The sequence below is a fragment of the Narcine bancroftii genome, chromosome 3, assembly GCF_036971445.1.
Source record: "Narcine bancroftii isolate sNarBan1 chromosome 3, sNarBan1.hap1, whole genome shotgun sequence".
Classification (NCBI taxonomy): Eukaryota; Metazoa; Chordata; class Chondrichthyes; order Torpediniformes; family Narcinidae; genus Narcine; species Narcine bancroftii.
The window spans coordinates 37,737,927-37,763,277 of NC_091471.1; the positions used below are offsets into that span (position 1 = coordinate 37,737,927).

Sequence of the window (25,351 nt, forward strand, 5' to 3'; positions counted from 1 at the left end):
TGTATAGTCTGTGTAACCAATTATATTGTATCATGCGTAACCTCGTGTTTATTGTATTTCTCATAGTTCCGGAACATAGCTTTTCCCATGTTTCATTCTTTATCTTTATGTTTAGATCTTGTTCCCATTTTTGTTTAGGTTTACAGTTTGTTTCCTTTTTCTCCTTTTCTTGCAGTTTGATGTACATGTTTGTTATAAATTTTTAAATTATCATTGTGTCTGTAATCACCTGGAGTATTGTATGCAGTTTTGGTCACCTTATCTAAGGAAGGATGTTCTTGCAATGGAGGGAGTGCAGAGGCGATTCACCAGGCTGATACCTGGAATGGCAGGAATGACTTATGAGGAAAGATTGCGCAAATTGGGATTGTACTCCCTGGAGTTTAGAAGATTGAGAGGGGATCTCATAGAGACATATAAAATTCTGGCAGGACTGGACAGAATGGATGCAGATGGGATGTTTCCAATGATGGGAAAATCCAGAACCCGGGGCCATGGTTTGAGGATAATAGGCAAACCATTTAGGACCGAGATGAGGAGGTATTTCTTTACCCAGAGGGTGGTGTATCTGTGGAATTCATTGCCACAGAAGGCAGTAGAGGCAGGTTCATTAAATATATTTAAGAGGGAATTAGATATATTTCTTCAGTATAAGGGTATTAAAGGTTACGGAGAGAAGGCGGGGACGGGGTACTGAACTTTAAGATCAGCCATGATCTCGTTGAATGGCGGAGCAGGCTCGAAGGGTCGAATGACCTACTCCTGCTCCTATCTTCTATATTTCTATATTCAAAATTGCCTCCTTCTGGTAACCTCAGACTGTTTCCCAATTTGTCTTTCAAGTAGGTTTTCAGTTGGTGGTATGCAAACATTGTTTCATGAGTTATATTATATTTGTCCTTCGTTTGTTCAAAAGATAATCATTTATTTCCCGAAAAACAAATTTCTATTCTTTTGATCCCTTTTCTTTCCCATTCTCTGAAGGAAAGGTTATTTCTTGTGAAAGGGATTAGTTGATTTTGTGTCAATATTAATTTTGGTAGTTGATTATTTATTTTATTCCTTTCTATGTGAATCTTCTTCCAAATGTTGAGCAGATGGTGCAATACTGGTGAATTCCTACGTTGCACCAATTTTTCATCCCACTTATAGAGTATATGCTCAGGTATCTTCTCCCCTATTTTATCTAATCTGGTCCAATCTGATTTTTCCCTTGTTTGATAAAAATCTGAAAGGTATCTTAATTGTGCTGCTCTATAATAATTCTTAAAGTTTGGTAGTTGTAAGCCTCCTTGTTTGTACCATTCTGTTAATTTATCTAGTGCTATCCTCGGTTTCCCCCTTTCCATAAGAATGTCCTTATTATTTTCTTTAACTCCTTGAAGAATTTCTCTGTTAGTTGAATTGGTAATGATTGAAAAAGGTATTGTATCCTTGGGAAGATGTTCATTTTAATACAGTTTATCCTTCCTATCAGTGTTTTTCTAGTGCTCTGAGTCGTCTTGTAATTTTTTCATTAATGGCTGATAATTTAGTTTATATAGATGGCCGAGATTATTATTTAGTTGTATACCTAGGTATCGAATTGCTTGTGTTTGCCATCTAAATGGTGATTCCTTCTTAAACTTTGTGAAATCCACATTATTCATTGGCATTGGTTCACTTTTATTTGCGTTGATCTTGTACCCCGATACTTCTCCATATTCCTTCAATTTCTTATGTAATTCTTTTATTGATATTTCTGGTTCTGTTAAGTATATTATAACGTCATCTGCAAATAGACTGATTTTATATTCCTTCTCTTTTATTTTTATCCCTCTTATTTTATTTTCTGTTCTTATTAGTTCTGCTAGTGGTTCTATAGCTAACGCAAACAGTGAGGGAGATAGTGGACATCCCTGCCTTGTTGATCTTCTTAATTTAAATTGGTTTGATATATATCCATTTACTGTCACTTTAGCCAATGGTCCCTTATATAATGCTTTAATCCAATTAATATATTTCTCTGGTAGGTTGAATTTTTGTAGTACTTTGAATAAATAATTCCATTCTACTCTGTCAAAGGCTTTCTCTGCGTCTAAAGCAACTGCTACTGTTGGAGTTTTCTTTCCCTGTACTGCATGGATTAAGTTAATGAATTTACAGGTATTGTCCGTTGTTCGTCTTTTTTAATAAATCCAGTTTGGTCTAGTTTTACTATTTTTGGTACACAGTCGGCCAATCTGTTTGCTAATAGTTTAGCTATTATCTTATAATCTGTGTTAAGTAGAGATATTGGTCTATACAATGCTGGTGTTAGTGGATCTTTCCCCGTCTTTGGGATTACTGTAATTATTGCTGTTTTGCATTAATCTGGTATGTTTTGTGTTTTTTCAATCTGGTTCATTACTTCCAGGAGAGGAGGAATTAATAAGTCTTTAAATGTTTTATAGAATTCTATTGGGAGTCCATCCTCTCCCAGTGTTTTATTGTTCGGTAGTTTTTTAATATCTCCTGTTTTTCAAATGGTTTTATTAATTTATTTTGCTCCTCTGTTTGCAGTTTCGGTAGTTCAATTTTACTTAGAAATTCATCTATTTTGTCTTCTTTCCCTTCGTTTTCAGTTTGATATAGTTGTTCGTAGAATTCCCTGAAGTTTTCATTGATCTCCGTTGGGTTATATGTAATTTGTTTGTCGTTTTTCCTTGATGCCAATACCGTTCTTTTATTTGATCTGTCTTAAGCTGCCACACTAGTATTTTAAGCGTTTTTTTCTCCTAGCTCATATTACTTCTATTTTGTCTTCATTATGTTCTTCTCCACCTTATATGTTTGTAGTGTTTCATATTTTATTTCTTGTCTGTCAATTCTCTTCTTTTAGTTGTATCTTCCTTTATTGCTAATTATTTTTCTGTATTTGTTATTTCCCTTTCCAACTGTTCTATTTCTCGATTGTAGTCCTTCTTCATCTTAGTTACATAACTTATTATCTGTCCTCTGATGAATGATTTCATTGCGTCCCATAGTATAAATTTATTTTTCACTGATTCTGTATTTATTTCAAAGTACATTTTAATTTGTTGCTCAATGAATTCTCTAAAATCCTGTCTTTTAAGTAGTACTACTTTTAAGTAGTAATCTCCATCTATACATTCTTGGTGGGAAGTCCTCCAGCTCTATTGCCAATAACAGGAGTGAGTGATCCGATAACAATCTAGCTTTATATTCCGTTTTCTTAACTCTTCCTTGAATGTGGGCTGATAACAGGAATACGTCTATCCTTGAGTATGTTTTATGTCTACCCGAATAATATGAATATTCCTTTTCCTTTGGGTCCATTTGAAATTTGTTAAATTGACTCTAGTAATAGCAAGGAAATGTGTTGCTGTAACAAGAAAGCTAATGTCTCACTAACATTAGAGAGGTGGCATACTGAAATTCAAAGTTGTATTCCATTAGAAAAAAAAATTATGTATAATTTGAGGAATAAACATTCTTTATTTTTCCAAATTTGGGGTCTGTATGCTAGATTTATGAAATTAAAATTATAAAATTTATTTTTATTTTTCCTGCTTAGTAAAGTTTTCCCTGAAGAAATAATATAATAATTTTATGATGTTTTTGAGGACTCTGGGTGTCAACTGATGCAATCTGAATTAATTAATTGTAATTGTTTTATAATGAAAACTATGTATTTTAGTTTTGGTATAATAGTAGTTTTAGGGGGTAGGGTGGGAGGGGTTTTAATTTTAGTTTTTTTTAATTTTTAGATCATTTTAGCTTTTAGTTTTAGTTTTTAATATATATATATATATATATATATAAAATTTCAACATACATAATTTCAACATGTAATTTGGTATATTATTTTCAATTATTTGATCTTATAAATGTTGATTAAATAAAATATTCAAAAATAACTTTCACGTGGCATGAAATTGGATGAATAAACACATTGCATCACAGATCTGATCCTGCATGTTTAATTAATAAAGAATGCCCTGGAAAATATCACGACATGAACCTAGATTCATGATCTCTGGATGGCCATTCTCAGCTTTGATTGGCCATAGTTTCCAGCAAACTCCAAAACTAAATATATGGATGATTTGCTCCACTGAACATTGGTTAATCAGTTAATCAGTGTTGGTTAGTTTAAAGTTGGTAATCAATCAAGAAATGAGGTCATGTGACAACACAATTTAAAAATTATGGATTCATAATCATGGGCTTGGAGCACAACATTTCCAAAACTTCCAATCAAAAAGTAAAAGTTAATCTCACATTGTGATGAAAAGAGCCATATAAAAAAGTAAGGGTTAAACTTTTTTTTTGAGATTTCTCCAACCCAACACACCAAATTGGTTTGCCTCATATCATTTTCATTTATTCCAACTAGCACATATATTTAACTATTAATTTTGTAAATTGTAAATAACATACTAAGTTATTTCTAAATGAGTTTAATGTTTTGGTTAGATTTAATTCAAAATATATCTATTGAGAAATGAAACTGTGTGCACCAAAAACTCACAAACCAGAAGAGTCATCAAAAAATGTTAAAAACCACCCAAATTTGTCACCCAGATATTTTCTAAGTACGTCAGTTCTTTGACATTCTGGCATTGTGTTGCTGCATTAGCAGGGTGATACATTTGCTTATTAAACAAGACTGGTTTATTTTTTTAAACAGATACAAAAACCAAGTTGGAACTTACATTAAAATTCCATTTTAACTGTGTTCACCAGAAACAAGTGAGATATAAGAAGCACATTAATATATCTCCTTTCCTAATGCTAGAAATACAACATATTAATGCAAGATTATCATCAGGATTTAAGGAGGGTTGTTAACAAGATAAATGCAGGACTTGATTAAAAAAATTAAATAGTCAGGAAAGATCCACAGGATTGCAACTGGATAAAGATATATTTTGAAGTGTGTCTCCATTTATTCCCTTTCATCAGTCATGCCAAATGGATTATATTTCAACAGCATCATAATTCCATCTAGTGGGGAATTCGGGTCACACTAATCCCCTACCTTTGAGTCCAGAGTCAGCTCGGCAGTTTTGGACACCAGCTTGTGAGCAATGTTGTAACACAATTGGCATTGGGAGCTGGCGTTCCAAAAGATGTTGCTGAAAAGATGTAAGATGGACTGCTGTTAAAAAAAAATAAAGAAGAGTGTATCATCAAACTCCTGCCTGTTTAGTGATACTCAGCAAATATTTTATTTGGTTACATTCACAGAAGTTTCCATGGCATGGGTTAAAAGAGTCTTCTATGGCAGTTATGGATTCATATAGATTCATTCTACACACAAAAACCAGCCCACATCCATGTGACCTTTTTGCTCATATACAATAAATCCATTTGCCCACATTTGGACTCTATCCTTCATGCCTTGACTGTTTTAAGTTTTCAGTTTCACTTTAAGTTTCTCAAAAAATACTTGTTACAGTGAGAAGGGTTCTGCGAGCAGACTAACGGGTTATGTCTAACATTCATACAGCAGTGTGATTACATAACATGTAATGTATCCTGAAAAGCTTATTTCAACAAAGCATATGTAAAAGCTGTTAAGGGATATCAATTTCTTTGGCAACATACTTAACTTCCATAGGAGCACAATTATAGTGTGGCCCATTATGCCTCGCCTCTCTACCTTCCTCGTCTATCCCTCAGTTGGTGGGTGGGAGGAGGGGGGGATTTCATCCCATCCTAACCAGGAAAAGTTAAGAGAAGAAAACAGTCTGAGCACTGGCTGCTGTGTCGTGACAAACCCATAAAAACCTGATATATGTTCTATACCCTTGTTGGGAGTGTTTTGAATGTTGTGTGCAACTGTGGTTAGTGAAGTGTTAAGTATTAAATGTGGCAGGTGGGGAGGGAGGAGGAGGAAAAGAGCTTGAATTCTGCAGAAAACTATATAAAATGGATAATTGTACATGGTAGTCAATGCTGATGCTGTTAACATGGACACGGATAAAGTTGATAACTGAGTTTAAGTTTGGAAAATCATAAATAAAATATATTTTTTAAAAGGGGTATCAATTTCTGAGGAATAGAGTATAGGGTGTTGAGAATGATTCTGAAGGAGATATGATCACCGGTCATGACTGACTGCAATCTCCAATTGTTTATCTAGTTGCAGGGGGTCTGCTGAAGCCAAGGTCACAGTGTTTGGGGATGAGTTTGTTTTGATACTTCTTCCATGGAAGAAAGATTCGGATGTTCTACCCTATCCCCAACCTCTGCTCCATCAACTCTACCTACACTTCCCATTGCCTCGCAAAAGCACCTAACATATGCCCAGTGGTAGAATTTACAAGTTTGAAAATGTGCTCCAGATCCAAGGACACTTTCTTCCTGCTATAATACTGTAATACTATTTAATGGACCCCTCATGACTAAAGTGATGTTGTCCATGCACTGTTGCGCGTGAACTCCCACTCTGGAACCTCACACTCCGCACTTTGCGCCACCTTCTGTACGCAAGAACGTTAAGGAACTATACTTGAAATCAAAAGCAACTTTTTAGAAAAAAGTAAAAAAATCAGGCTAAATTTCTATTCCTGTTCATCATCAATTTATTGTTTAGAAATACAGGATTATGAGAATTAAAAGGATTCAGATTACCTGTGATATTTCCTATAGTTGAACATTCTGCAGAAACTTGCGAACAACATGAAAATCTTCTGCCATGCTTTAATTCCAGTTCTTTTATCTTTCTCCGTCTGACTCGAGTATAATGAGCTCCATTATGCTGAATTCTCTCCCCAACTTGAAATCCCAGTTTGCAGGCACATATACCTTACCTGAATACCTATCCTAATTAGGTTTCTTATTATTTTATTAACCTCCAACGCAAACAAATCCATCTTTTCACATGCCGACCAGAACTGTACACAATCCTCCGAGTGTAGTCTAACTAGAACTTTGTAAAGTTGTAAAAAAAATTGTCATCTTTTTTATTCCATACCAAGCCACCATGAGTGTCCATGTTGCTTCTTTCAGGGATCTATGTCTAACATTTTTCCCCATAGCAGATGCCAAGCGATGAGGGCTTCATTTCTGACATTCTGTCTCCATCACTGTGTGAATTAAGCAGCTATATTTGGCATTTTCTAGTCGAATGACATCTGTTCAAGATCTTGTGAATTTTGGAGAATTAAAACCCACATATGCCTTTTTTGCAGACACTAATTCCTAAAACATGAAACAGTGTGATTGAGACACTTCTGAGAAACTACTCAGCATATTACAATTGAAAGGACCCTAAAGTGATGTTGCCCTTGCATTATAATGGTTGGTTAGGTATTTCTGAATCTTAACAGTATCAATTTTAAGGATATGAGTTCTCTAAATGACCTATCTAAAATCACTGTTTTTCTCTTTTGAAAACAGATGAGATGGGGAATGAGGATCATTGGAATGGGAATATGCTGTTTAAACTCTGTGGGCTGATTAAATCATTCTCATCAAAATAAATGGCATTTGTAACCCCAGTGAGGTTGTTTTCAGTTCTTTGGCAGGGGTCCTGACCTTAATGGTTTTGACATTGAACTCCAAGAGTAGCCAAAGATTTTGGCAGACAATAGGTTCAAAGATCTAAAAGAAATGTTGCAAATGGAATAAAAATTCAAAAGGGTAGAAAAGACAATTGTGTGTACTTTGATTTGAAAAGGATGGATGTAAGCACCTGTGAAAAAATCAACCACATAATATGAGGTTATATGAACTAGGAAACAAAGTTGTGTATATAGTAGTTTAGTTGGACAGAGAGAATCTTGATAGATGAGAAGGGAAGGATACAACAGAGGAGGCTGAGTGAATTATCTCAAATTTAGTTTCAATGAAGATACTTAACCAGCTTTCTACATAAAGCACTAAATACTAAGTTTTCTTAGGATCATTCAGTTGGCAAGCAACAAGCAACAGGCAATGCATTAGAGTGTTAATTGTATGCTACTTCAAGACTACACACAAAAAAAATAGCATTTATATTATGTTTTATTGGTTATTCAAAAGCTTAGTGTTTTATACTATGAGACACTGCCATTGTTAGTACGAAAAGGGAACAATCAAACTCTCTTCAGAAGGGAAAATAATGAGCTCCGGATTTCTAATCATGCCCCTCTCAAAGTGATTCCTGTCTAGTATTTCACATTGCACACTGAAGCAAGTTATTTCATCACCACCCTCAGCATACTGGCCTCTTCTGGGAACATTAAAACAAAATATCATTTTTTTGACTCCTAATATTATTGAAAAGATCCACATTAAAATTCATGATTTCAAACAGGTTCACAAAGATTCAATTATCCTTGCATAGTCACATTAAAAATATGAACTTTTTTTGCTGATAAGTTTTGCTACAATAACCTTTTATAAAAATGATAACATACTGAGAACAAATATCAGAAAGACTTACAGAACAGTGGGGGCCTTCAGATACACGCAAGCTTCTTATTGTGGGAATGAATCACTGACCCAAAAGACAGAGAGACACACACACAAGATGAGTGGGAGCGAGTGAGACACACTGCTTCAGCATGCTGTAGAGCAGCCTGCAATTCTTCTCACCTGTCCTCTCAGCAGGAAGGGCATAATGCCAATGACAAGAGGATAAGGGAAAGGGTTGGTCCCAGTATTTCAGGAAAAAAAACCCACAGGGCGGCGGCAAGAAAAGGATAAAGGATTTTTTTTTATATGAGTACAGAAATTTTTTTTAACTCAGAAATTCAGTTTGAAAATTTAAAATGACAATATTTAAATTGGTATGTGTTGATACTACTGTTCATAAGAGAGAAAGGAGGATATTCTCAAATGGATGGATTTTAAAATGTGAAGTTAAAAATGAAAATCTGACTGTACACTATGGGAACACTGTGGAAGGTTGAAAACTGTCCAAGGAAGGATTGTAAAATTGGCTTAAATCCATAGCAATTAAGGAAGGGCGTGATGTAGTCTATAATGTGCCGGAACACCCTCCCTCTCCCTGTGCCCAGTGAATATGTCTTATGGAGACACAGTAACCTCAGCAAAATATCTGAAAATAAATACTGAACTAAAGGCCTCCTTAAACGCTGAAGAGAATTGCAGTGTTAAATGATGCTTATGCAGCCAAAGCTTCTAAACGCAATACCAGTGGTCCTCAGCAGTTATGAATGCTGCCAAGAATACGCCTCTTTGCTGCCAGGCCAGTTTGAACTGGATTGCCCCACCTCTCATTCTTTTGCCAACCCCTATAGCCCTTTTTCAGCCTTTTGCATGAGGAGACAGAATTAGGAATGTGAACTATCCACATGCTACTAGATATTAACTCACTCCCACCCCCCTACTCACCATTAACAGTTTCTCTTATAACCCTCGAATGTTTTTCAGCCTCTCCTACACATTTTCACTCAGCTAAAGCCATGTATTGTACTTGTCACCCGCCCAGGTTAGGAGGTGGTCTGTGCAGGGTTGGCATCATCAGATGTAATATTAACACTTGGAGTGCTTCAGCATTTTGCAATGCTGAAGGCCTCTGGTAGATGCCTGGTGAGACAAAATTATTGTGTCTGTTCTCTTTTTTATCTTAATATTTTTATTGAAATTTACAAGAGTAAACAAAGCATATACAGAAATTTTGTAGTATACACAACATAGATGTCAAAAATTAAAGAACATAGTGTAGTGGCCACTACGGTAGAGCTTCTAAGGTAATACACATGCCAGATTAGTCAACTCAAGACTGATTTATTCAGACTTAAGAAGCTTCTTTTATATACCACATGCCCCAGGCTCCACGGGACAAGGTGGGACGTCACTACGAGTTCTGCTGCCGATTCACGGGACCGGCAGGTTTAAATTAAGCCTTGTGACTGTCCCGCGCCTTCCAGCGGGAGACTCAGCAGATCAAGGTGCTGTTCCTCGGCACTCAATATCTCTCACGTGCAGTCCATTAGGTGAGTATTCAGCTGTCCGTATTATGGTTCCGCAGACCCATGGAACTGCGCCAGCGACAGTTCACAATATCGCATTGAGTGCCCGCTCGGCTCACTACATGGCTGCTACCTCATCCCCCAAGAATCCTCGCCGGAAACTAAAACACCAGTTATGTGTGCCTTAGGTGGACGCCCATGTCATCTGGGCTGGGGGCATTGAATGGGTGAAGTGGGATACACATGGGCAGGCTTGAGTCTGTCTACACTAAACAGCTGCGAATGCCCCTCAATGTCCAAAGTAAATACAACCCTGTCCCTCTTAATCACACGGAAAGGGCTCTCATATGTCAACGTAACTGTGCTCCTTGGACCTGTCTGCGTACAAAAATAAAAAATCAGCATTCAGGAGGGTGGAGGCTCATGTTGTTTAGGGGTTCCATGCCAGTTGGTAGGAAAAGTTTGCTGATAATAATACCACGTCGAAGCTGCTGAAGGACATCCAGGTCAGAGTTGGTTGCGAAATGAATGTCCCCTGGAAGTGTAAGGACCATACCATAAACCATCTCTGCAGATGATGCAGACAAATCTTCCTTTGGGGCCGTGCGCACTCCAAGTAGAACCCATGGCAACTCATCGACCCAACTGGGACTGGTGAGTCGGGCCTTAAGTGTGGACCTTAGTTGCTGGTGGAAATGTTCCACAAGGCCGTTGGACTGTGGATGGTATGCCATGGTGTGTGCCACAAAAGCGCACAAAGGCAGTCCATAACGCAGAGGTGAATTGTGCTCCGCGGTCTGAAGTTATGTCCATTTGGACACCAAATATAGCGATCCAATTGTCGATGAATTCCCTAGCACATGATTCAGTGTCACTGGATGGCAATGGGATGGCCTTTGGCCAGCTCGTGAAATGGTCCACCACTGTTAGAATGTATCTCATGTTTTAAGATACTGGCAATGGTCCAACCAGGACATCATGCACGTGTTCAAACCTCCTGCGTACCGCTGGAAAAGGCTGAAGAGGTGCCTTGATGGGCTGCTGAATTTTGGCCGTCAGGCAGGAGGTACATGTACATGCCCATTGAGCAATGTCCATACCATATGTATTTATTTGACATGAGCTTGACTGATGTTCTGATGGACGGATGAGACAAGCCATGTATCAGGTCAAAAAGGTGTTGCCTCCATGATGCCGGAATCAATGGTCTAGGGTAGCCCAAAGACATGTCACAAAGTAGAGTTGGGCCGCCCTGTTGTGGCACCATCCATTGTATATCCAGATTAGTAATGGGTGTACTGTATGCCTGAACATTGGTGTCTATGGCCTGTGTACTGGCCAATTCAGGAATATCGATTCCACCCTGAATATGATATACAGTTGGTCTGGGCAGCAAATCTGTGATGAGATTGTCTTTTCCTGAAATATGGCGCATGTCCATTGTGAATTCTGAAATGTATGATAAGTGACACTGCTGTCTTGCTGACCATGGATCTGTTATTTTGCTGAAGGCAAAAATGAGTGGCTTATGATCCATAAACACAGTGAAATGGCGACCTTCCAAAACATATCGGAAGCTCCCAATCAAACATACTATTTTTCACTTCCGCTGGCCTTAAATGGTGGCTGAAGAAAGTGAGGGGTTGGTAATGGCCGTTGACATACTGCTCAAGAACCGCACCCATGGCCGTACTCGAGGCATCAGTGCTAAGCCCCAAGCTATCCTCAGGGTTAGGATGGGAAAGCATTGCTGCTTTGGCCAAAGCTTCTTTGGCAGTCATAAATGCAACCTCTCCCTCTGATGTCCAGGTAACGTTCCTGAGCTTGGTGGAGAGGATCTGAAACAGTGGTCGAAGAATCTCAGCAGCTGCGGGAATAAACCGGTGATAAAAAGTTTATCATGCCCAAACGTTTCTGCAGTCCTTTAACTGTGGTAGGTTTGGAAAAAGCTGGATAAGGAAAATATACCTTCGGTCGTGATCTTGGAAGTCGATGGTAGATCTGCCAAATTGGCATTTGCCAGGGTTAATGGTAAGACCAAATTCCTCTAGCTGTTGGAAAAGGTGGCGCAAATGCAGGTGGTGATCTTGCTCAGTCTGACTGGCTACAGTGATGTCATCCAAGTAAATGTATGCAAACTCCAAATCCCTGCCTAAAGCATCCATCAGTCACTGGAAGATTTGAGTGGTGTTTTTCAATCCAAATGGCATTCTAAGAAATTCAAAAAGTCCAAAAGGGGTAATAATTGCTGTTTTAGGAATGTCATCCTTATGAATTTGTATCCGATGATATCCCTTGACCAGATCAACTTTGGAAAAAATGCAGCAATGGTGTAGATGGGCAGTGAAATCCTGTATATGAGGAATCGGGTACCTGTTGGGTGTAGTAACATCATTGAGCCTATGGTAATCACCGCAGGGTCTCCATCCACCTGTTTTCATGGGTACCATGTGTAATGGTGATGCCTAAGGACTGTTGGAGTGTCAAATAACCAACTCCTCCATTGCCGTAAACTCTGCCTTTGCTTGCAGCAGTTTATCAGGCAAGAATCGGTGGGCCTGAAGTGTTTATGTAATGAGACACACCATGGGCAGTTTTTGAGGTATTGAAATTAGGAGTGAGAATATGGGGAAATTCACTGAGCAGGGCAGCATAGGGATCTTTGTGCAGTGTATGCACCCCGAGCTGGGAAACTCTCCCTTTGCTGCATGCCAGCGGTTATGTGTGAAGTGGTGGCATGAACCAATTTCCTCCGTTTCACGTCCACCAGTAAGTCATGGGATCATAAAAAGTTTGCACCGAAAATGGACTGAGCAACAGAAGCTAAGACACAATTCCAATGGAATGTCACCCCTCCTATTCCAATTGTGATCCGTTGCATGCCAAAGCTGGGAATGGTAGTCTCATTTGCCGCTTGAAGAGCCAGGTGTTATTGTTTATGTGTTCTTTCAAAATAGGTCGGCGGAAGTAAACTGACCTCAGCACCCATGTCTACAAGAAACTTGCGCTTACCAGAGTTGTCTTGAAGATACAATAGGCCGGTATTTGTGCCAGATGCCGAGGCCACTACTGGCAGCCGCCTCTTTAATTTCCCTGCCTTTTTCCTGTAAGAGGTACATGGCTGGACACATTAAGAGCATTTTTTTCCCCAATGGCAATGATAAAAACACCATTCTCAATGCCCATCAGCACATTCCTCCTTCTTTGATTGAACTGCATATACAGGAGGCTTGTAGAACGTGGGAGATGTATCTGCTGCCAAAACGGGCTGTATTTGAGCAGACTCTTGTGTTGTAGTATGATAGAGCATGTCAACCTCCCACAATATGTCATGGGGACAGTGGAGATCCAAATTAAGGATGGGTATGGAAACACAAGCTGGGCGCTTGGATAGGAATAGAGTTTCAAACAGCAGGCAATGAGAATGGCCATCCACTAATGCGATCATCTCATTCATTAGGTCAGATGGATTCCTGTCATCCAGGCCTTCCATATTCAAAAGCCGCATGCCGTGCTCATGTCTTGTCAATTCCAGGGTATCCAGCTGGGTCCAAAAAGGAGGCAAGTGAAGTCCTACTGCGTTAAATGCCGCTGTGGCGGCAGCCGTCGCTGCTGCTGTAGCTGCGTCCATTATAACTGTAGACAAGCTTCAGCTGAATCTTGTAGTCGGGGACACCAATTGTAGCGGCTACTATGGTAGAGATACTAAAGATATACAAACACACATGCCAGATTAGTCAACTCAAGACTGATTTATTCAGACTTTACAAGCCTCTTTTATATAGTGCATGCCCCAGGCTCCACAGGACATGGTGGGACGTCACTATATGTTTGCTGCTGATCCCCGGGACCGGCAGGTTTAAATTAAGCCTTGTGAATGTCCCGCGACTTCCAGCGGGAGACTCAGCAGATCAAGGTGCCGTTCCTCGGCACTCAGTATCTCTCGCGTGTGGTCAATTAGGTGAGTATTCAGCTGTCCGTATTATGGTTCCACACACCTGCAGAACCACGCCAGTGACAGTTCACGATACCGTGCTGTGTGCATGCTCGGCCCGCTACACGGCTGCTACAATAGCAAAATTGTCACACTTATATAACATCCATGTTATAAAAGCACATCTTGTAATTTTAACCCAAAACAAAAAATTAAAAACCCTCACCTCTTTAGCCCCATCTATATTTAAAAGTGTATTTCAATCCTGGAGTAATACATTAAATTGCTGGAAGCCAGGTTTTATATTTAGAGAAGAAAATAAAAGGAACAAACAAATAATGAATGAAGGAAATAGACCTTAGTTTAACTAAGGCTCTGAAAATAATTCAGGAAAGGTCCCCACACCATTTGAAACTTTTTGTTTGCATTGCTAACTGAATAGTGAATCTTTTCTAGATTAAAACAGGACATAATATCCCTGAACCACTGAGCGTGGGTAGGCAGGGCAGCCTCTCTCCATCTTATTAATACTGCATGTCTAGCGAAAAGAGAGGCAAAAGACAGAGCACAACATTTAACTGGAGTTAAATGAATGTCATCTTCTCCAATGGTACCAAAAACGGCAACCAAAAGGTTGGGTTCTAGATTTAAATTAAGGATTAGGGATAAGGTTTGGAAAACATCCCTCCAGTATTTTTTAAGGCTAGGACTCATCCGGAACATATGAAAAAGGGAAGCTTCACCTCTTCTACATTTGTCACAACAGGAATCAACATTTGAGTAAATATAAGATAATTTGATTTTAGACATATGCACAACATTAAATAGCAACAGACAGTGATGGGCACAGAGGGAAGAAGAATTAACCAACTTAAAAATGGAATCCCAAAACTCAGCCAAGAGTGAAAGGTTTAAATCCTGTTCCCAGACAGTTTTCATTTTATCTAGAGGGACATTCTTAAACCTGCCAACTTTTCATAGATAATGGATATTAAGCCTTTGTGTGAGGGTTGTAAACTAAGAAACACATCAACAGAATTCGTATCAGGTATCCCAGTAAGGTTTGGAAACTGAGAGTTGAGCCTGATTTGCAAATATCTGAAAAAATGAGAATTTGGCAGGTTAAATTTTCCAGGAAGTTGTTCAAATTATGCAAAACTGTTATCGATAAAAATATCTTTAAAATGCTCAATACCCATTCTAAACCATGCTTGAAAAGCAGAATCATGTAAAGAAGGTTGGAAGAGATTATTGGATAGAATAAGACTTGAAAGAGAAAAATCATGAAAACCAAAATGTTTTCTGAACTGAGCCCATACTCTCACAAGTATGCCTGATAAACAGATCATCAATTAATTTATTTAAGGAAAGAGGAAATGAGGTTACAAGATGTGTTGGAATAGAAATGTTATTAACAGAATTCAATTCCATTGCTTCCCATAATGGACAGTCAACTCGGTTATGAAAGTATAACCAAAAAATGAGATTGCATATATTGGTCGCCCAGTAATAAAATCAGAAATTAAGTAACACTGTGCCTCCATCCCTTTTAGATTTTTGAAGATGTCTATCCTTCCATATATAGAATGATATTACAGAATCTAATAAGTCAAAAAAAAGATTTAGGATTGAAAATTGATATAGCCCCTTGAAAAAAATATAAAAATGTATTTATATATAAATATAAAAATATTCATTGTGATAGTTAATTCAATCTACCGAAGATGTAGATGGGGTGCCCACTGCCTTAAACACTGTTTCACATGTCTTAACAAAGAGAGAACATTTTCATTAAAAAGACATTTATGTTTTCTTGTGACTGTAATACCAAGATAAGTAAATTAATTTTGCACATTCTTTAAAGGAAAGTTAGTATAGACTGATGTAAGTTTATTCACTGGGAAAAATTCACTTTTATGTAAATTTAGTTTGTATCCTGAGAACTGACTGAATCGGGTGAGTAATGACAGCATGAGGGGTAGAGAGATATCAGAGTTTGATATGAAAAGCAAGAGATCATCTGCATAAAGGGAAACTTTATGTTCAAGTCCCTTCCTTCAAATTCGAGATATCCTTGCAACTTCGAAACATGATTGCTAATGGCTCTATGGCCAAATAAAAGTAATGGCTTAAAGGTTCATTATTGGAGATTGAAAGTTTGTGACTGTTGAAAGTTGGTAAGAAGTGAAGTGGTAGGGTACAAGTACAGTAATTTAATCCATGTAATAAAACTTGGTCCAAAATGGAATTTTCTAAAATCGTAAATAAATACATCCACTTCACACTTTCTGCACGTTTAAAGAAAGAACACATTCAGGAACAACATTCTAAGGTGAATACAAAATATCAAAAAGACAATGTACATTAAAATAAGAGTAAAGGTTTTTAATAAAGCTGGTTTGATCTTCAGATATAATTGATGGTTAAAAAAAACTTTAGCCAAAATTTTGACATCAACATTTAATAAAAAGATTGGCCTATAGGAGGAGCACTCTGATGGGTCTTCACCTTTCTTTAGAACAAGAATGATACATGTCTCTGTGAATTGTGGTGGGTTTACATTGCTTAAATGAGTCAGATAGCACAGAACTTAGATGAGATGAAAGCAAAGAAGAAAATGATTTTTAAAATTCCACAGGAAACCCTGTGGATCAGCACCTGTGGATTTTCTAGATTGCAATGGCTGTAGCTATATCCTCTTGTTATATAGGTTCATCTAATCTAATTTTATTATCAGGGGAAGCACAGGGATGTTTAAATAATTTAAGGAGTTCTCCATCAAACTGTTATCATTTGAAAATCCAGAAGTATAAAGTCAAGAATAGAAATTCCTAAATGTGTCATTAATCGTAGAGTGATCTGAAGTTATGATGCTATCATCCAATTGTATTTTTGTAATTTGTCATTTTGCTTCAAATCCTATCAACTGATTAACTAACAGCTTGCCGAATTTGTCACTGTGGATATTGAACACTTTTACTCTTCAAAAGCTGGTGTTCAATTAGATGTGTCGAGAGGAAGTAGAATTTAGATCAGAGTTCCACTCGATTTTTATATAGTTCTAGATGTAAGCATCCAAAAAAATCAAGCTGGAGGTTTCTTCTGAGATACTTGTATTAAAAAAAGGTAATTGGCTCCTCCATAAATTTCACAAAGTCATTATCTGACAGTAGGGTCGAATTGAAACACCAGTGTATTTTTATTTGAGAAAGGTCAGGAAAAATTATAGATAATACAACAGGGGAATGGTCTGATATCACTATACTCTGATAATCATAAGAATGGGTCAATGGGATCAATTTATTGTCAATAAGAAAATAATCAATTCTATAAATGGTGAACATGTGAGAAGAAAGAATATTCTCTCCTATTTGGATGAAGAAATCACCACACATCAGAGATACCATAATTTGATAGGAAGGGTTGTAAAATTAAGATGGACTTACTTATTATGCCAGGATTGGGAAAAGATCAATCTAGCACAGGATCTAACCAGTAATTGAAATTCCCGCAAAGCACAAGAGAGTATGATCTTAAATCCACTAAAGAAAAAAAGTTTTTAAAAACCCACATCATTCGCATTGGGGCATAAATGTTACAAAAAACACTATTTTATTATACAATTTCCCTGAGACAATGATATAACAACTGGTTGTATATAATATTACACATTGTGATACACAATAGGAATATTTTGATTCATAGGAATTGAGATACTCCCCCCCCCCAGCTTTCAAGTGAAAAGTAGAGTGAAAATCCTGCCCTCTGCACTGTGCCATAAGGCAAAAATTATCAGAGGATGTTTCTTGCAAAAAGATGTATGCTAATTTAAATTGATTGAGGTGTGAGAACACTTTCCTTCTTTTAATATGATGATTTAAACCTTTAACATTCCAGCTAACAAACTTTAATAGTCTATCCATTATTCCTGGTTGGATGGCATTCATCCCCAGCCTGGATGGAGTACCTGTCTCAGTATTAAAGATCTGTGCTGATCAACCTACGAAGGTATTCATGGATATCTTCAATATCTCACTCCAGTAGGGCATGGTATCCACCTGTTTCAAACAAGTGTCAATCATACCGGTGACTAAAAAAGGTGCAGTAACCTGCCTTAATGACTATTGATCAGCAGAACTTAAATATCAACAGTGATGAAGTGTTTGGATAAGCTAGTGATGAAGCACATCAGCTCCTGTCTGAGCGGTGACATGAATCCATTCCAGTTCACCTATTGTGGCAACAAGTCTATGGCGAATGCCATCTCACTTGATCTACACAAAGTCCTGGAACATCTGAACAACAAAGATGCATACATCAGGATGCTCTTTATCGACTATAGTTTGGCATTTAACACCATCATCTCCTCAAAAATGATCAGCAAACTTCAAGACCTGGGGCTCAACACCCCACTGTGTAATTGGATCATGGATTTCCTCACCTCTAGACCACATCAGTGAAGATTGGTAAGAACTTCTCCTGCATAATCTCCATGAGTACTGGAGTACCACAAGGTTGTATTATTATCCCCCTGCTCTATACACTTTATCCCTACGACTGTGTCACTCGGGACGACAATAACACCATCTATGAATTTTCTGATGATCCCAAGGTAGTGGGTTGTATAAAGGAAGGGGATGAGCCAGCAGACAGGAGGGAGATTGAAAACTTGGCTGAATGGTGAACCAACAACAACCTTGCACTCAATGTCACCAAAACTAAGGAGCTGATTGTTGACTTCAGAAAAGGAAAGCCAGAGGTATATAATCTAGTGATCATTGTGGGGGGAGAGGGGTCAAAGGTGGAGAGGGTGAGAAAATTTAAGTTCTTGAGAGTCACTACCTTGGAAGATTTTTCAAGGACCTAACACACTAATAGCATCATGAAGAAAGCATGACAGTACCTCTACTTCCTCAGAAGTTTGCGAAGGTTTGGTAGGACACCTGAAACCCTGGCAAATTTCTACAGAGGTGTAGTGGAAAGTGTGCTGAGTTGCATCATGGTCTGGTTTGGAAACACTAATACCCCTGAGCGTAAAGCCCTCCAAAAGGTAGTGGACACAGCCCAGGACAAGACAGGCAAAACCCTCTACACCAGGGGTGTCAAACTCAAATTCACAGAGGGCCAAAATTAAAAACTTGGACTAAGTCGTGGGCCAAACTAAATATTTATTGAAAATTTTCAACAACATCTTCCTTCAACATATGTAATGTTAAACTTTTTCTTATTAAAATAAATGTTTAATAATAGTTTTGGTTAAACTCTTTCCAGAAGAAGCATTAACAAATGAGAAATAAAATATTCAATAAATAATATTTCTCTATAGCCTTTAAGCTCCTTTTAAATGTATTTTTTTTCACAAGCCAACAAGTCAAAAAAATAACAACTTGCTTCAATCACAAACAGGTTTGTCTTTTAAAATGATGAACATATAGTCTGCCTCCCACCTGTCTTGAAAGGTCCTGTTTTCTGTCTTTCGTTTGGCAATTTTTCATAAGGGGTTTATTACATGTGAGTTTGGTGACAGGTCATAGATGATAATGAAAGAGAGGAGGTGGGGGCGATTAGCGGGCTGACGGGCCGGCGCCAACGCGTTTGCAAAGCATTCTGGGATTTGTAGTATTAGCTGTGTATGTGCTATACTGGCCCGGCGGCCAGCGGGCCAGTTCCAATACATATTTGATATGATCTTGCGGGCCAAATATAATTATATCATGGGCCAAATTTGGCCCGCGGGCCTGAGTTTGACATGTGTGCTCTACACTATTGAGTACATCTACAGAGAATGCTACCATCGGAGAGCAGCAGCAATCATCAAAGACTCACTCAGGAACAGCTGCTACACCTCTACCATCAGAATCCTCAAGTCAAACTCAATCAGAGGCTCATTTAAGGACTCTTTCTTCTGCACTTTATTAATTTTATTTGCTTCCTCTGTACTGCCCAGTTAGTTTGTTTACTTTCATTATCTGTTTACAGTTTATTGTTTGTTTACATGTTTACACTATATAAAGTTTATTTTTTGCTTGACAAATTAGTGGTAATTCTACCACTCCCACAGCAAAAAAGCATTTCAGGGTTGTATGTGTTGTCATGTACGTACTCTGACAATAAATCTGAAATCTGAATCTGGTTGAAAATGTAGGTTGATAAGCACAAATGATATCAAAACACCAGGTGTTGGCTTGAGACAAGAACAAAAAACAAATGCTAGAATAAAGATAAACTCTGTGTAGCCAAGGTTAGAATAGACACCAAGAACAGTAACGATAATGAAACAACCCCCTCCCCTCCCTCCTACCCATACCCACCCAAGACAGCTGCCAAGAACCAAAGCAGCAAGGTCTTAAACTACCCATTTCCCACCCAAAAAAATCTTCCTGTCCCACATATCAACATCTTCAGCTCCACTAAGAATAATGTTCACAATGCACTTAACACTTCCAAAGCAACATTTAACTTTGATGGAAACACAACCATATATATATATGTGTGTATAAATATATATAAATATATATATATATATATATATATATATATATATTAATTTTAAGCTTTTTTTATGTAGTTATGAAAACTATACTATAAAATAGAAATATAATCTACTACTAAAAAAGTAAGTATAAACTTTCCCCATGTCTTCTCGCATGGGTAAAGCCCATTGTATCACTGAGGACAATTTTGGCAGGGAGGGAGGGCCAGCCGATCCTCGCCACCCAAATACTGTATGACAGTGGCAAGAAAAATTAAAACCAAAGATAAACAATCAGCCACCAAAAGCAAGCAGACATTTACAATGGGCATGATGTAGAGGGAAGACTGTTTATATAACTCTGTGCCTTGTCATTCAAGCGCAGCCTCTTCTTGTGCCCGCTGGGGATTGTGATGCAGAGTTCATGCAAAATACAGCAGAGAGGGCTTGAGTCCTCGATTATATAGATCTGACATTACCTCCCTGAACTTGGCTTGCTGATTCAGGACTTCAGAACTCTAATCTTCCACAAAATGGATCTGCTGACCACAGTATTCTAATTTCCCTCCCCGCAGGGCCTTATAGATCAAAATGTCCTTTATCTGATACTGATGTAAACAGAGAATAACCATCCAGTCCTGAAGTCGGTTTGGCTACAAATGAATGGTGAGTTCTATTTTGGCCCACAAGCCCGTGCCGTTCAATTACACCCAATTAACTCACAACGATGTAAGAAAATCGGAGCCCCCCCCCCCATTCCCCGGGGAAAGACATGCAAACACGGGGAGAATGAACAAACTCCTTACAGACAGTGTGGGATTCAAACCCCAGTCCCGATCTCTGGACCTGTAATAGCATTCCCCAAAATGTCATTGCTAATATTCCTCCTGCTGCCAAGATCATTAAAAGATGTTCGTGTATCAATCACTCTTTATTGTTTGTGTGCAAATTGGCTTCGAGATTTGCCAGCAAGAAGACTGGCACTTCAAATATGTTTCCTTCCAATCACTTGAATCATCCATTCTTAATGTCAGAATTGGAGTTGGCGGAGGTGATCTCAAGGAAGAGTGGGTGGCTCATGGACTACTCAGTATAAATGCTGAAGTCATGAACAAGGGCAGGCATGGAAATCTTATGCTTAGTTCCCCTTACCATCTTCTCTCAGCTGATGAACTAACACTACACGTTGAACAGTATTTGAAAGAAATACTGTCGGCATAATCAGAATTGCCTGTACATCAAATATTCAAATTGATTAAATTGATATCGGGATTCTTGATAAGAAAGTGAGAGAGAGGTTGCTGTGAGAGACAAAGCTTACCTTAGCTGGAGCTGTGAAGATATGCCACGCCAATGGATTACCTCTGTAGCATGCAAGAAAGTTCGGCGAGAGGGCAAAAGCCAGTGAAAACATAGGCATAGTCGTAGCCACAGTGTTTGGACACAAACACAACCAAAACATGAGATATAAGAAACAACAAAAAGATGGAGAGACATTCATTTGTAAGCAATATGGCACTCAACATGCACCAAACCAATGCCCAGCCTGTGGAAAAGTCTGCAACAAGTGTAAAGGGCAGAATCACTATGAAAAGCAATTTTTTTTTTCTAAAAGAAAACTAAACAGAAGTGAAACTGTACACACTACAGAAGAAATTGTCCTCAGTGATACACTTTTCGTGGGCATGGTGGGGTAGAGAGATAATAAACCAACAGACGTTGAACAGCATGAACAGTCAGGCAGAAGAGTGGACTGTGTTATTGCATACAAATGGAACAAATATTCCTTTCAAGCTGGACACAAGGACAAGGGCCAATTTGATCAGTGAGCTCAACATCAGGGCAATGAAGATAAAGCCATACATCCATGCAAATCCTGTACAGCTCAAAGCATACAATGGATAGAGCATCAACACAAAAGGTACATATAAACTCAAGGTGAAAGTTAAAGATAAAGAGCACCACCTCAGGTTCACAGTAGTCCCAGATGGACATTATTCACTGCTTGGTGACAAAGCATGTGAAAATTTAAGCCAAGTCAATAGGGTCTACCACATTACAGCGACAATACACAGAACAGTGTAGAGCAAATACTGGATCAATTTCCAGACATCTTCAAGGGGCTGGGAGTTCTACCATTCACCTATAAGATACAATTAAAAGAGGACGCACTGCCAGTAGTGCAGTCCCGAGGTGGGTTCCAGCGCCATTAAAAGAAAAGCTCAAGCAGGAACTCAGTTGAATGACAGCATAAAGAAAGTGGAGGAGCCTACAGAATAGATGAGTGTCAAAAAGGAGAATGGTGACCTACATATGTGCATGGACCCAAAAGACCTGAATACCAATATAAAGAGAAATCATTATCAGATTCTGACCAGCGCTGAAATCACAAGTGAGATGGCCGGTGCAAAGTTTTTCACTAAATTGGATGCATCCCAGGGCTTCTGGCAAATTTAACTGATAGCACAAAATACTGTACATTTATAACATCGTTTGTCTGAGGATGCCTTTTGGAATTTCCTCAGCTCTGGATATGTTCCACAGGACAATGGAGCACATCACAGAAGGCATAAATGAGGTGCATTTGTACATGGATGGCATGGTCCTAGAAGAACCACACAAGAACAACACAACGAGAGGCTGATCAAAGTGCTACAATGCATCCAGAAGTATGGATTAAAGTTAAACAGAGGAAAATGTCAATTTGGTGTGAAGGAAATCACCTTTCTAGAAGATAAAACTGTCAGATGCAGGTGTAGAGCCAGACAAAGCCAAGGTGAAAGCAATTTTTGAGATGTCCAGACCCACTGACAAAAATGGCATATCAAGAGTGCTGGGAATGATCAATTTCATTGGTAAATTTATACCAATCCTGTCTTCCAAAACAATATACCCAAGGGAGTTGTGAATTCAAGTGAACAGACAACCACTAGTAAGAATGGGGATGATTGAAGACCATTCTAACTATGGAACCAGTACTTTTGATGCTCTTTAACATATCCAGAAGGTTGAAAATATCTACGAATGTTTCAAAAGATGGAATAGGTGCCGTACCACTTCAGGCTATAGGAGAAGATTGGAGGCCAGTAGCTTACGCATCAAGGACGATGACAATATCTGAATGTTGATATGCACAGAATGAGAAAGAATGTTTAGGTCTGGTCTGTGGACTCGAGTGAAGCACACAATGTTCAGATTCACATGGAGATTCACATTTGTCTCTGTGGAACTCTCATTGAGTGCTTCACTCTGTGTCGTTGGCCTGGATAACACATCAGCTAATACAATGTTTCCCTGGTGTGTACACCAATTCAAAGTCATAACATTGTAATGTCATCATCAGTTTTTGGATTCTCGGTGACATTTCACTCAGATTTTCCTTGATTATCACTATTAATGGCTTGTGGTCTGTCTCCCCCACAAATGTTGGTAGATGATATACATAACTGTGGACTTTCTTGAGTCCATAGACCTATGTTCAGGAAATTCAAAGCAGGCTTGGGTAGTTGGGCATTCAGATGTTAAAGGGCACACATAGACACTAAATACAGTACCACTTCAGGCTATAGGAGAAGATTGGAGGCCAGTAGCTTACGCATCAAGGACGATGACAATATCTGAATGTTGATATGCACAGAATGAGAAAGAATGTTTAGGTCTGGTCTGTGGACTCGAGTGAAGCACACAATGTTCAGATTCACATGGAGATTCACATTTGTCTCTGTGGAACTCTCATTGAGTGCTTCACTCTGTGTCGTTGGCCTGATAACACATCAGCTAATACAATGTTTCCCTGGTGTGTACACCAATTCAAAGTCATAACATTGTAATGTCATCATCAGTTTTTGGATTCTCGGTGACATTTCACTCAGATTTTCCTTGATTATCACTATTAATGGCTTGTGGTCTGTCTCCCCCACAAATGTTGGTAGATGATATACATAACTGTGGACTTTCTTGAGTCCATAGACCTATGTTCAGGAAATTCAAAGCAGGCTTGGGTAGTTGGGCATTCAGATGTTAAAGGGCACACATAGACACTAAATACAGTATTAATGATGTGTCATATTATTATAAACATTAAATAATTATTAATAACTATAGCACCTCCCAAAGCAACTACTTTTGAACTTCAAATTCTTCCATCCCTTTGTACTCCCATTTCCCTGCATCTATACCTCACCAATAACCTCTATGCCCCAAACCCACAATCCAACCCTCGTATAGTATAGTAAATGTTAGTCTTGTCACATCCTCAAATAAAACCTGTTAACATTTATGGTCTCCTGATTTTATTCCCCAGAAACAAGCCCAATGTAGTAATAAATTAAAAATAATAAAATGTAGACATACAGCATGGTAACAGGTCATTTTGGTGCATGAGCCTGTGCTGCCCCATTACACCCAATTAACCTACAACCCCTATACATTCCTGAATGGTGAGAGGAAACTCACACAGACAGGGAGAACATATAAACTCCTTAAAGATAATGGTGGATTCAACCCCTAATTGATGGCACTCCTAATAGTTTTGTGCTAACCGCCATGCTATCTGTGCTGCCCTGCTGGAAGAAAATCCTGATCCACGCTGTTGACCCAAAAAGTTGACAATTATTTTGCTTCCATAGATGTTACTTAACCGGTTTTTTTTTCATTTCATTATTTTGTCTTTGCTTTTGGAACACAAGAATGACTTAAGTCTCCAAAATATTTAGAGAAACTTTATGATTATTAATCACATCAGAAAAAATTAAAATTATCACTACTTCTTAGTTACAAAAAGTTGGATTAATCATTCATTGAGAAAATAAAATAACTACAGAGCTATTGCAGGGATGTGGAATGGTACTCAATGGATTCGGCAACTCCATGGATAGAAATGGTTGGTCAACATTTCAGATCAGGACCCCGTATCAAGTGGAAAATGGAAAGAGGAGATACGAAGTATACGTATATAAAAATGACCCAAAAAGTGATAAGGTACTGGATAAATGAAGGTGCAAGATGTTTAGAGATCACTAGGAGGGGTGAAGG

At 38.4% G+C, this 25,351-nt stretch overlaps 1 protein-coding gene across 13 annotated transcripts in view; it reads right to left on the reverse strand.

Annotated features, from left to right (window-relative positions):
* The window catches only part of LOC138757088 (zinc finger and BTB domain-containing protein 7C), a 259,055-nt gene that overhangs the window by 119,516 nt on the left and 114,188 nt on the right, over window positions 1-25,351 (reverse strand). For 10 of the 13 annotated variants that reach the window (XM_069923845.1, XM_069923842.1, XM_069923846.1 and 7 more), the window contains one exon: window positions 5,024-5,143. The gene's annotated coding sequence lies outside the window, so the exon portion shown is untranslated. Of the gene's footprint in view, window positions 1-5,023; window positions 5,144-5,592; window positions 5,704-8,416; window positions 8,586-25,351 lie in introns of those variants that run through there. The other 3 variants (XM_069923848.1, XM_069923849.1, XM_069923847.1) reach the window with 3 other exon arrangements.